Below are 12,613 nucleotides of genomic sequence, written 5' to 3'. Positions count from 1 at the left end.
ACCTGGAAGCCAGAAGATTCATTCATTCATTCAGTAGTATTTATTGAGCACTTACTATGTGCAGAGCACTATACTAAGTGCTTGGAAAGTACAATTCAGCAACAGAGACAATCCCTGCCCAATGATGGGATCACAATCTAAACGGGAGAGACAGAGAGCAGAGCAAAACAGAACAAAACAAAAATAAAACATCATCAAGATAAATAGAATCAAGGGATGTACACCTCATAAAGAAAATAAATACGGTAATAAATAATATATACAAATGAGCACAGTGCTGAGGGGAGGGGGAGGAGCAGAGGGTGGGGAGAGGGAAGGGGGGGGAGAAGAGGGAAAGGGAGACTCAGGGAAGACCTCTTGGAGGAGGTGAGCTCTCAGTAGGGCTTTGAAGAGGGGAAGAGAGTTAGTTTGGTGGACGTGAGGAGGGAGGGCATTCCAGATCTTGGTTCTAATCCCACTTCCACCATTTTCCTGCTGTATGACCTTGGGCAAATCACTTAAATTATCTCTGTCTCAGTTTCCTCAACTATAAAATACCTATTCTCTCTTCCTCTTAGATTGTGAGCCCCATGTGGGACAAGATTATCCTGCAGCTACCCAAGTACTAAGTACACTGGTTGGCACAAGGTGAGCATTTAATAACTATCACAATTCTTCTTATTATTCTTTTTCTTATTATTATTATCAATTTTGCACTGAAGTAACAATTCAACTGCAACAATCGGGCTTCTTATGATAGATTATTTCATTTATTCATTCACTCAATTGCATTTATTGAGCGCTTACTGCATGCAGAGCACTGTGCTAAGCACTTGAAAAGTACAACTCAGCAATAGAGACAATCCCTGCCCACAACAGGCTTACAGTCTAGAAGAGGGGAGACAGAAATCAAAATAAGTAAACAGGCATCAATAGCATCAATATAAATAAATAGAATTTTAGATATATACACATCAAAACAAATAAACAGGCATTAATAAAAATAAACAGAATTATAGATATGTACATATATACACAAGTGCGGTGGGGCAGGGGTAGAATAAAGGGAGTGAGTCGGGGTGATGCTGAGAGGAGGGGGAGCTGAGAAAAAGGGGCACTTAGTCTGGGAAGACCTCTTAGAGGAGGTGAGCCTTCAGTAGGGCTTTGAAGGGGAGGAAGTATGATTGGCAGATATAATAATAATAATAATGTTGGTATTTGTTAAGCGCTTACTATGTGCAGAGCACTGTTCTAAGCGCTGGGGTAGGCACAGGGGAATCAGGTTGTCCCACTTGGGGCTCACAGTCTTAATCCCCATTTTACAGATGAAGTAACTGAGGCACAGAGAAGTGAAGTGACTTCCCCACAGTCACACAGCTGACAAGTGGCAGAACCAGGATTCGAACCCATGACCTCTGATTCCAAAGCCCGATATGAAGAGGGAGGGTGTTCCAGGCCAGAGGTAGGACGTGGACCAGGGGTCGACGGCGGGACAGGCAAGAAGGAGGCACAGTGAGGAGGTTAGCACCAGAGGAACAGAGTGTGGGAACTGGGCTGTAGAAGGAGAGAAGGGGGTGAGGTAGGAGGGGGCAAAGCGATGGAGAGCTTTGAAGCCAATAGTGAGTTTTTATTTATACGGAGGCTGTTAGACAACCACTGGAGATTTTTGGAGGGGGGGATGGTGGTGACATGCCCAGAACATTTCTGTATTGATTATACCCCTCTGTTTTCAACCACTGTTTTCAATCTGGGTTATAAATCAATCAATGATACTTATTGAGCACTTACTATGTGCAGAGCACTGTAATGAGGCTTGGGAGAGTACAATACAACAGAGTTAGCAGACAGGTTCGCTGCCCACCAGGATCTTATTATCCACAAATGTCAGGTCTTAGCAGCTCAATTTTTCCCCCGTTCTGTATTCCTTTTTGAACCCTAGAAATCCATGGATTAAATCATTCCTGATACTGACAGCCATATCAAAGCCTAGACTAATTTATGCAGTATGAATGCGGCTCTTTCATCAGCAGTTGCCTGCTGCGATCTCCTGCTGCTGTGAGGTTTGAAACAGGCCAGTGTCACCTGGTCACTTGGTTTCCAAGCCTGGTTTTCAACCTTGGTTTGTAACCAGGGCCCCTCTGGTTATGAGTAGTTTCATCTGGTGGACCTGGCCCTCATGTGTCTTCCTGGGCTGTTGGATTCAGCATTTTTTATTCATCTGTTCATTCAGTTGTATTTATTGAGAGCTTTCTGAGGAGATGTGCTTTCAATAAGGCTTCGAAGAGGGGGAGAGTAATTGTCTGTCGGATTTGAGGAAGGAGGGCGTTCCAGGCCAGAGGCAGGACGTGAGCTAGGGGTTGGCAGCGTAATAGATGAGATCGAGGCACGGTGAGAAGGTTAACATTAGAGGAGTGAAGTGTGTGGGCTGGGTTGTAGGAGGAGAGAAGTGAGGTGAGGTAGGAGGGGGCAAGGTGATAAACTGCTTTAAAGCCAATGGTGAGGAGTTATTGTTTGATGCAGAAGTGGATGAGCAACCACTGGAGTTTTTTGAGGAGTGGCGTGACATGTCCTGAATGCTTTTTTTAGAAAAATGATCCAGGCAGCAGAGTGAAGTATGGACTGGTGTGGGGCGAAACAGGAGGCTGAGAGGTCAGCAGTGATGATGATGAGGTTAATGCAGTAATCCAGGTGGGATAGGATGAGTGATCATATTAACATGGTAGCAGTTTGGATGGAGAGGAAAGGGCTTATTTTAAAGATGCCATTTCTGGCTCTTCCACGTACAATTAGGACATGGGTGTCTCCATTCTGTGGCTCCACCTAGCCAGCACTGCCTGGATGAAAGACTCACAAGCAATTACCCTGCGTGCTCAGGCAGGCTGACCATCAAGTATACAGCCAACAGCAAGATTGAGAAAGGGCCGACTGATTCTGGATTTGAGAGCCACAGACTTCTTTTTGCCTGAAAGGCAGTTCCAGACTTGGCAGGCCACAGAGAAATGCAGAAAGAGCCTGCACAGAGGAATGCAGAAAGAGGCTGCCCAGAGAAATGCCGAAAGAGGCTGCATAGAAGAATCCAGAAAGATGAAGCACAAGGCTGGGGGTGGTAAGGAGGAGAAAGAGGAGGAAGACCATGGTGGGGCTGCTGGTGGAGCTTCCAGGAGAACCAGACAGTCCACAGAGACTGAGGTCTGAGGGCTTCCTCAATCAACCGATCAATCAAAGGTATTTATTGAGTGCTTGCTGTGTGCATAGTCCTGTATTGAGCACTTGGGAGAGAGTACAATATAACAGATTGTAGAGGAGACACAATCCCTGCCTTCAAGGAGCAGCTCAGAAGGAGTGGGAGGTAGTGGGTGGGGGTCCTTTCTGGTCCCAGGGGCAGTATCACCTATTAGTTCCAGACTGCCACCTCCCCACTGATGAACTGCTTGAGTCCTGGGCACCTGCTAGCGAATAACACCAATCTGGCACTGGAGGAAAGGTAAACAGCAGTGGGGGCTCAAAGCAATAATATGGCTGAGTCCACTTTTCTGACCAACAGACACAGGATGTTCCTCCCAGTGAGACAACATGTGGTTTAACTTCATCGGGCACCTCTCTCTGGAGAAATTAACTAATTCATCAAAGTCAATGATGCAGACCAACAGCACCAGTAACTTGGGTTTGGCATCCAGATCATAATCTGGGCTCTAACAGTTAGCTAAAGAAACGAATGGAGAGAAAAATGAACCTTTTTCCTCCACAGAAATGAGCCATCCTGAGGAATTAAAACCTAGAGCCTGTGGACCAAAATTTCTGAGCAGATGGCGATACACTTCCCATCTTTAACATCTTTTTTTTAATCAAGCAATTAGACAAGATCTAGTTTTGATTAAAAGAAAAAATGGATCTTACTAGCTGTGCCAGCAGGTGGACAGAATCAGAATTGACTGAGTAAGCATCCCATTCAGATGCAAATGATGTAGTGGAGACTGAAGGCAACTCTGCACTTAAGAAACCCATGACGTTACACCATCCAAGTACTTACAAATTTATGTACATCCTCCTTAGCACTCATAAATATATGTTTACTCCATTACTTATTTCGATCACTCAAGTGGTAAATATTTCTCTCTTTGCTTCCTCTATTAGAATGTAAGCTCTGTTTGGACAGTAAACATGTCACTTTTTTATTCTGTACTTCCCAGGAGCCCAAAACAGTGCACCACATCAAGTGATTGTTCAATATATTCTACTATTATTCATACTACTCTGACACTTGGGGGAGTTGGCTTTGGTCTGGAGAATGGCACCAGTGCAGTCAAGTGTCTCCGGGATCGATGGTCAAGCTCCATTCAGGAAGGGAGAGGGCCTGAGGGCTCATATGTGTTCTAGGATGCAATTCCTGGCCTTGCTGGTGGCATCCTAAGAGGAAGACCTGCCTGATAGAGGAGCCAAAATTAAGGGCAGGTGGGAAAGAGCTCACCTTCCTGGAAGACGGTGACAGGAAGTCATGGCAGGATGGGAAGAAAAGGGAACCTCTCAGGTGACTTGGCTCGATAATTTGGGCGCTCAATAAAGAGGAAGAGTTGGATGTTTGGATTCATGGCCGTGGCCTTGTCTCAAGAACAACCCTGGGACAGTGATGTCGTAACTCCCTCAACAGAAATGTAGGAAGAGAAGGGTTGATCTGGATTGTTCAGGAGGGCGAGGTAGGAAAAACACACCTGAGTACTTCAAATTTGTATCCCTCCATGCTTCTCGGTTGTACTCTCCCTGACCAGGCCCACAGAGCAGTCTTTGGGTTAAGGCAAAAGTGGCCTAGAGAAAGGTTCATTCACAGAACATGTCTACCAAACCTGTTTTATTGCACTCTTCCAAGCTATTAGTACAGTGCTCTCCACACAGTAAGTGCTCAATCAATATGACTGCTTGATGGATTGCAGATAGAACAGCATTCAGCATTGATAAGATTGGCATCTGGGCAGGCACCTGCAGAAAGACCAGCAGGTAAACAGGCTCTTGATGAAAAACGGGAATAGTTTTCTTGGGCCAATTCCAGCAGGAGTCACCTGTGTGGAAACCATTTGATATTTTCCATCACTGTAAGTTCCTTGTGGGCAGGGAATATACTTCCCAGCTCTGTTGTACTGTTCTTTCCCAAGTGCTCAGTACTATGTTCTGCACACGGTAAGTGCTCAATAAATACCACTGATTGATCGATTGATTGAAAGGGTTCCCCAAGTAGGTGATATATAAATTGATTTTCCATTTGAAGGAGTCTCCCGATTTTCGCTACCATTCCCAACTAGGACTTGCATCCATCGAAGGCACCCGAGAGAGGGCCCACAGTTTTATTTGCAAGGGTGTCTTGCTATGCAAAGAAAGCATGTGTGCCGTGAAAGGGGAAAATAGAATTGAGATGCTAATAATGTTGCAATTTCAAATGACCTTCTGATCACTCCTGGTGGGGTGCTAACATAAACTCCCTGCTATAGCCTATTAAATGGAATGCTATCTGACTACTGCGTTTAATTAAGTGTTGATCTGGTTTCTATCTGCATGCTTAAAGAAACTAATTGGTCATAGAAACAGCACACCACTTCTCTGCTGCGTGACCTGGGCAAGTCACTTTACTTCTCTGTGTCTAAATTACCTTATCTGTAAAATGGGAATAAGACTGCTAGTCCCAGGTGGGACGTGGACTGTGTCCAACCTGATTAACTTGTATCTACCCCAGGGCTCAGTCCAGTGCCTGGTACATAGTAAGCATTTTGACAAATACCATACAGAAAAAAACTTTGCAAAGCTCTTAGATGCTTGAAATCCATCTCACATATTAGTGCTCCTATGAACCCGAGCACCCTAAAAGAACTATGTTGACTTCCCAAAACTTACTTGATCTCCAAGAGGTAAATTTTTCACAGCAAGAATAAGCCTGTTTCTTATCAGTTGCTTCCCCTTCCTCTAATTTTAGTTTCCCCTACCAGATTGTACAGGGATTGTTTCTACCACTCTACAATTGTGTCTACCAACAAAACATTGCTAAAATTTGCTCTTTCCTCCCCATCCAAACTGCTTTATTAAGTGCTGATGCAAGCACTTATGATATCTCACCTTAACTACTGTATTAACTGCCTTGCTGACCTCCTGCCTCCTGTCTCTCCTGACTCCAGTCCTTACTTCAGTCTGCTGCCCAGATCATTTTTCTAAGTTCACATCTTCCCACGCCTCACGAACTTCCAGTAGTTGCTCATCCACTTCCAGATCAAACAGAAACCATTCACCACCAGCTTTAAAACTCTCAATAAACTCACCTTCCTATCTTATCTTGCTGATTTCCTACTATAGCCCAGCCTGCACAGCCCCGCCTGCACACTTCACTCCTCCAAAAGCAACCTAATTACTGCTCTTCAGTCCCATCTATCTCACTGCTAAACCCTTGCCCACAAACTCCCCCTGACCTGAAACTCCATCCCCCTTCATATAAGACAGACCACCATTCTCCCCACCTTAAAAACTTTATTAAAATCACACCTCCTCCAAGATGCCTTCCCCAATAATCCCTCATTTCCCCTATTTTCCCTACTTCCTCTCCCTTCTTCATCACCCTAGCACTTGGATTCGTACCTTTTAAGCACTTGATATTCAACCCACCCTCGGGGCTTCTGCACTTTTGTCCCTATCCATAATTTATATTAATATCTGTCTTCTCCTCTAAATTGTAAACTCCTTGTGGGCGGGGAACATGTCCACCAACTCGATTATACTGTACTCTCCCAAGTGCTTAGTACAGTGCTCTACACCCAGTATACACTCAATAAATACCAGTTACTGATGGATTACCATATTCTCCCAAGTGTTTAGGACAGTGCCCTGCATTTAGTAAGCAATCAATGAATACCACTGATTGATTGATATCAAATCTGGCTTTGTTACTGGTGAGAAAACTCCATGTGATGCATGTTTGCAATTTGTGTTCACATGTTTCCTCAGTCAATCAATCAATCAATGGTACTAATTGATCACTTACTAGGTGCAGAGCACCATATTAAGCACTTGGGAGAGTAAAACACATTCCCTGCCCACAGGGAGCTTTTCACCTGACTCTAAATTCCTCAAAGGCAGAGACCACTGCTTCCATTTCCATTGCGTGTTTCCAAGCAGTCAGTACTGTGCTCTACACACAGTAGGTGCCCAGGATAGTGCGGTGTTCACGGTAAGTGTACAATAAATACCAACGATGATAGGAGCAATGACATAGGAAGCCCAATTTCTCCACCATTTGTATAGCACATACCTGGGTTCTTTCCCTTTAATTTTATGGGACCATTTCTAGTGAAAATCTTCCCTTTCCCTTATTTCTGGGTGAGGAAGGAAAGGAGGAATTTGAACTACCTTGTTTTTCACCTAGGTTTTGACCTAACCAGAGTCACACATATACACATGTAGTCATGCAAATTGGAGACTCTGCTGTGACAGAAATAAAAAGGGCTCTGAAAAAACTTTCAAGTATGTTAGCTGCAATTTCACTGATCAAATTAGTTCAGGGCAAGAGTTTCAATGGGGTCATCCAATACAGCCCCTCAAAGTATCTTTTTGTTTTCAGAAATTGTTTCCCCACAATTTTCAATTTCATTTTTTACTATCATGTCAATATTCAAAATTCCCACAAAAGTCATTAAAAATGCATTTCTGGCTATTTACATGCTTCATTTTTCACTTCCAAATACTATTCTTATGATTCTCGATTTCACAGAGCTGTTTTGGATGGAATGCTTGTAAAAACATTTGAATTTGGATTAGTTACTAGTACATAACTAATAGAAATGAAATTAACTGCCTGAGAATAAAAGAAAATGTAAGGAAAAAAGAAATCAGTTGTCCCTCTGTAACGTGTGGTCAATATTTTGATTAATGATAATGAAACACAACAAGCAAATTTGTAATTTACCCTTTCCTGAACATCCCCCTCCCTCGGCCCCAAGAAAAGCATAAAATTATTAAAGGGCTGCACAACAGATGGATTTGGATTCAATTCTGGCCTTAAAAGTTCCCTGGGCTGCACCGTGATGGGCCTAAGCTCATCCTCAGGGATTTTCCCTGAATGCACATTCCAAAGATGGGGAAAAAACAGATCAACCAAACAGAGTTCCTACTAATATAGATCTACTGTACGGCAGCTGAGCTAGAGATTGTTTTAAGCCTGCCTAGGGCTACTGGATATTAATCTGCCCCAGGCAGTAATAAAACTCAAATGTTCGGATAATAAAATAGACCACTGGGAAGTGCAGGCAGTGACTGTTCTCGTTCTCACTCAGTTGCCAGATTCCTACCTTAGACTGTCTGTTGGTCATGGACCAGCTTTCTCAAAGGCCACTGAGTTTTGTTACTTTTTCACTTCTGGATCACTGGTAGCGCAACTGAAGGAAATATGATTTAATGGATGAATGAATGAATGAATGAATGAATGACATACCGTTATTCTGGAGATTGCAGAAAATCTTGGATCAGGTTTTTTTCAACCTGTAAGAAAACAGAAATGATTCTTCAAACTGAATCAAGAGAATGTAAATACTTTGAATGTTTAACCACTAATTATCCCATTTGAGAGGCCCAGAATATATTTGAAGAGGATTTCATTGTAGGCCCAGAGTTGCGTATGAGGAATGGGAAGTGGGGAGAGAGAGAGGGGAAGGAGAAGGAGAGGAGGGGTTTGTCTAGGTGTGGGTAAGTCAAACAGTCACCCTTTCTCCTAAAATGGCACTTACGGTTTTACATTTTCTACATATTCCTAGACTTGAGAGACATAGTATATACTAAAATCAGATATTTTTCATTTTTATTTTCTCTCTGCAAATTAAAAAAAAATCAAAATCTATCCTTAGGTTTTCTGTCCCCAAATAACAGCCTCCTGGAAAAGACTTTTTTCAGATTTGGGTTAGATGGGATTTATCTGTTTGGCTAGAAGCCCTGCTTTAAGAAAATAAAAATTGTCTGTTTTGAGATTCTCCATCTTTTGGAATATAAAATCCATTCCATTTCTTTGTGATGGTTAGTATTTTTCTATCTGTAGTTTATTTTAATATCTATCTCACCAACTAGTTTGCAAGTTCTTTCCTGGCAGGGATCATGCCTAACCAGCTCTATTGAAATATAGTGTAATCTACTGTAAAATGGGGATTCAACAGCTGTTCTTTCTCCTTTATAAAATGTGGATCCTGTGTGGGACAGGGACTGTATCTGACCTGATTGTATAATAATAATAATAATAATAATAATAATGGCATTTGTTAAGCACTTACTATGTGCCAATACTGTTCTATGCACTGGGGTATGGGGGGATACAAGGTAATCAGGCTGTCCCACGTGAGGGCTCAATCCCTATTTTACAGATGAGGTAACTGAGGCCCAGAGAAGTTAGGTGACTTGCCCAAAGTCTCACAGCTGACAAGTGGAGGAGTCGGCATTAGAACCCATGACCTCTGACACCCAAGCCCAGGCTCTTTCCACTGGGCTACACTGCTTCTCATGTCTACCTCAGAGCTTAGTACAGTGGTTGGTACATAGTACATGCTTAACAAATACCATTATTATTATTCTCCCAAGAGCTTAGAATACTACTCTTAACATAATAAGTTTTCAAAAGAATGTCATCGATTGACTAATTAATCTGGATGAACAAATCAGTCTTGAAGCCAGAAAAGTCACATAAATCAAAATTTTAAAAAAAACATGTCATACAACCTGTTTCTTTTTCAGGAATTTAATCCCCGGAAAGCTGTCTCTAAATCCTGCTACTTAGGAAATTGACTGCTGAATAACATTTAAAAGATAAGTGACTAAAAAGACATTATCAAGAAAGCTAAGCTGCCTTTGGTCAAGATAGTAGACGAAATCAAATCGTCAAGGTACCAGAAAACACCAGGCTTAATTTAAGTTACCACTCTAAAGAAGCAGTGCCATTACGAATCTGACCCATGGTCTGTCGTCTCTGGCAGAGATGGCAGGATATCTGGGGGTGCTGTGTGATTGGAGAAGCAGCGTGGCTCAGTGGAAAGAGCACGGGCTTTGGAGTCAGGGCTCATGAGTTCGAATCCCAGCTCTGCCACTTGTCGGCTGTGTGACTGTGGGCAAGTCACTTAACTTCTCTGTGCCTCAGTTCCCTCATCTGTAAAATGGGGATTAAGGCTGTGAGCCCCACATGGGACAACCTGATTCCCCTATGTCTACCCCAGCGCTTAGAACAGTGCTCGGCACGTAGTAAGCGCTTAACAAATACCAACATTATTATTATTATTATTATTACCCACTTCATCCCAAATCTTCCTTCTAGAAAGTCATCCTCTATTAGAAGCTCACTGTGGGCAGGGAATATCTGTTTTTACTGTTATAGTGTAATAACAATAACAATAATGGTATTTGTTAAGCACTTACTAGGTGTCAGGCACTGTGCTAAGCACTGGGGTGGATACAAGAAAATTGGCTTGGATACAGTCCCTGTCCCACATGTGGGTCACAGTCTCAATCTCTATTTTGCAGATGAGGGATCTGAGGCCCAGAGAAGTGAAGTGGCTTGCTCAAGGTCACACAGCAGACAAGTGGCAGATCCAGGATTAAAACCCATGACCCTTATACTAGAGAAGTAGCATGGCTCAATGGAAAGAGCCTTGGGCTTGGGAGTCAGAGGTCATGGGTTCGAATCCCAGCTCTGCCACTTGTCAGCTGTGTGACTGTGGGCAAGTCACTTAATTTCTCTGTACCTCAGTTACCTCATCTGTAAAATGGGGATGAAGACTGTGAGCCTCATGTGGGACAACATGATTACCCTGTATACCCCAGTGCTTAGAACAATGCTCTGTACATACTAAGTGCTTAACAAATACAAACATTATTATTATCCCAGGCTCTAAGTATAGTGTTCCGCACAGGGAGAGCTCTCAATAAACACGAATGAATGGATGAATTTTTCCACACCCCTCTTGAATCTGCTGATCTTCTCAGCTGCTGAGCTTCCTGTGGGAGCACATTCCATCTGCAGATTTGTTCGTTCACTTTGAATCGGCCACCCCGGAAGGGTCGGGATTTTGAGAACGATAATTCCACACTCACTCCTAAAAGCCCCAACCCTGGGCTTTCTATCTTCCTTCCCTGCAGCTTCTCCTTCCACCTGGGAAGGCATCCCAAGCTGACTGTCTCCATGACTGGGGTCAGACAACTTGGCCAGAGTGGAGCAGGTCCAGGACAGGAAGGGCGATCGGTATCCCAGGGGAGACGCAGTCTGGCTGCCTGCTGAGGTCCCATTGCTGGACTGGAAGACCGGTCGTTTGCTGGGAGGAGCAGAAGGCAGGGGACAGGCCCAGGTCCAGGCCTCACTCTATCCTATTGTTCTATTTCCCTGGGAGAGGTGCTTATTGCAGCTGCCGCTCCCAGGCTGGTAGAGTGCGCAACTGTTCTTTGAGCAAAGAGAAAAGAGACCAGGGAGAAAGAGCAAAGGTTAAGAGCCTTTAGACAGTCCCCCACAGGGAACATCTGTTTCTTCAAATCTTCAGGATTTCTGCTTGCTATGCATAGGCGATGTCTTCAGCATGAATCCCAATAGAAACCATTTACCGATAAAGCATCAATCAACTCTCCTCCCTGCCCCTCCTGCCCCCCACCTATCCTCATTCCTCTCCCACTACAACCCAGCTTGCAAACTTGCCTCTTCCAATATTCCCTGTGCCCTGCTCTCCTCTGCCTCACCTCCCTGTATCTCTCTCATTCTCAAAACACTTGCTCCCTCCCTCCTTCCTGCTGGAAACTCCCTTCACATGAATCAATCTCCAACAGACCACCACCTTGCCCATCTTCAAAGCCCTTCTGAAGTCACATATCCTCCAGGAAACCTTCCCTGGCTACTCTCTCATCTCCCTCCTCTATTTTCCCTGTCTACTGTGTCACCCACACATTTAGACTTACCCCCTAAGCAGTCAGGTGCTCACCCCAACCCCACAACCTTTAAGTACACATCCTTTAACTCAATTGCTTCTCCAGTCTGTAATTTATTTTAATGTCTGTCTCTCCTACTAGATTGTAAACTCCCTGAAAGCAGGGATTGTGTCTACTTCTGCTCTTATACTCTCCCAAGAACTTAATACAATGCTCTTCACACTGTAGTTATTGAACACTTACTGTATGCAGAGCGCTGTACTAAGCATTTGGAAGAGCACAATACAATAGAGTTGGTAGACACGTTCCCTGCCCACGAGGAATTCATAATCTAGAGGGGGAGACGGACATTAAAATGAATGTGTTCAACAAATATCACATCGATTGACTGATATTAATTACCACAAATGGAGAGCTTCAATCAATCCATTGGTGGTATTCATTGAGCACTTACTGTGTGCAGAGCACTGTACTAAATGTTTGACTCTCCAGTAGAGCAAAATCTCTGCCTTCTGACCTTCCTCAAAGCCACGCACTGAAAGTGATCTTGGGAGCAAATCACTCCCCTTCCTTATCCTAGAAAGGAGGCTACCACAATGGGTTCTGTGATGGGGTTGGGTGGACCCATGGTGACACAAGAGATAATGAGATCAGTGGACTCACCACTTTCATAACTTTCCAAGAAATCAGAAAATGCGACAGAGCTAACAATTCAGTTACT

At 43.6% G+C, this 12,613-nt stretch overlaps 1 protein-coding gene across 1 annotated transcript in view; it reads right to left on the bottom strand.

Annotated features, from left to right (window-relative positions):
- Positions 1-12,613, bottom strand: part of MAP2 (microtubule associated protein 2) — a 328,607-nt gene that overhangs the window by 242,552 nt on the left and 73,442 nt on the right. The window contains exon 2 of the mRNA XM_039912684.1: positions 8,441-8,487. The gene's annotated coding sequence lies outside the window, so the exon portion shown is untranslated. The remainder of the gene's footprint in view (positions 1-8,440; positions 8,488-12,613) is intronic.

This window comes from Ornithorhynchus anatinus, chromosome 7 (assembly GCF_004115215.2).
Source record: "Ornithorhynchus anatinus isolate Pmale09 chromosome 7, mOrnAna1.pri.v4, whole genome shotgun sequence".
Lineage (NCBI taxonomy): Eukaryota > Metazoa > Chordata > Mammalia > Monotremata > Ornithorhynchidae > Ornithorhynchus > Ornithorhynchus anatinus.
Note: the sequence above shows the minus strand (reverse complement) of the source record. Positions and strands in the feature narration are given on the sequence as shown.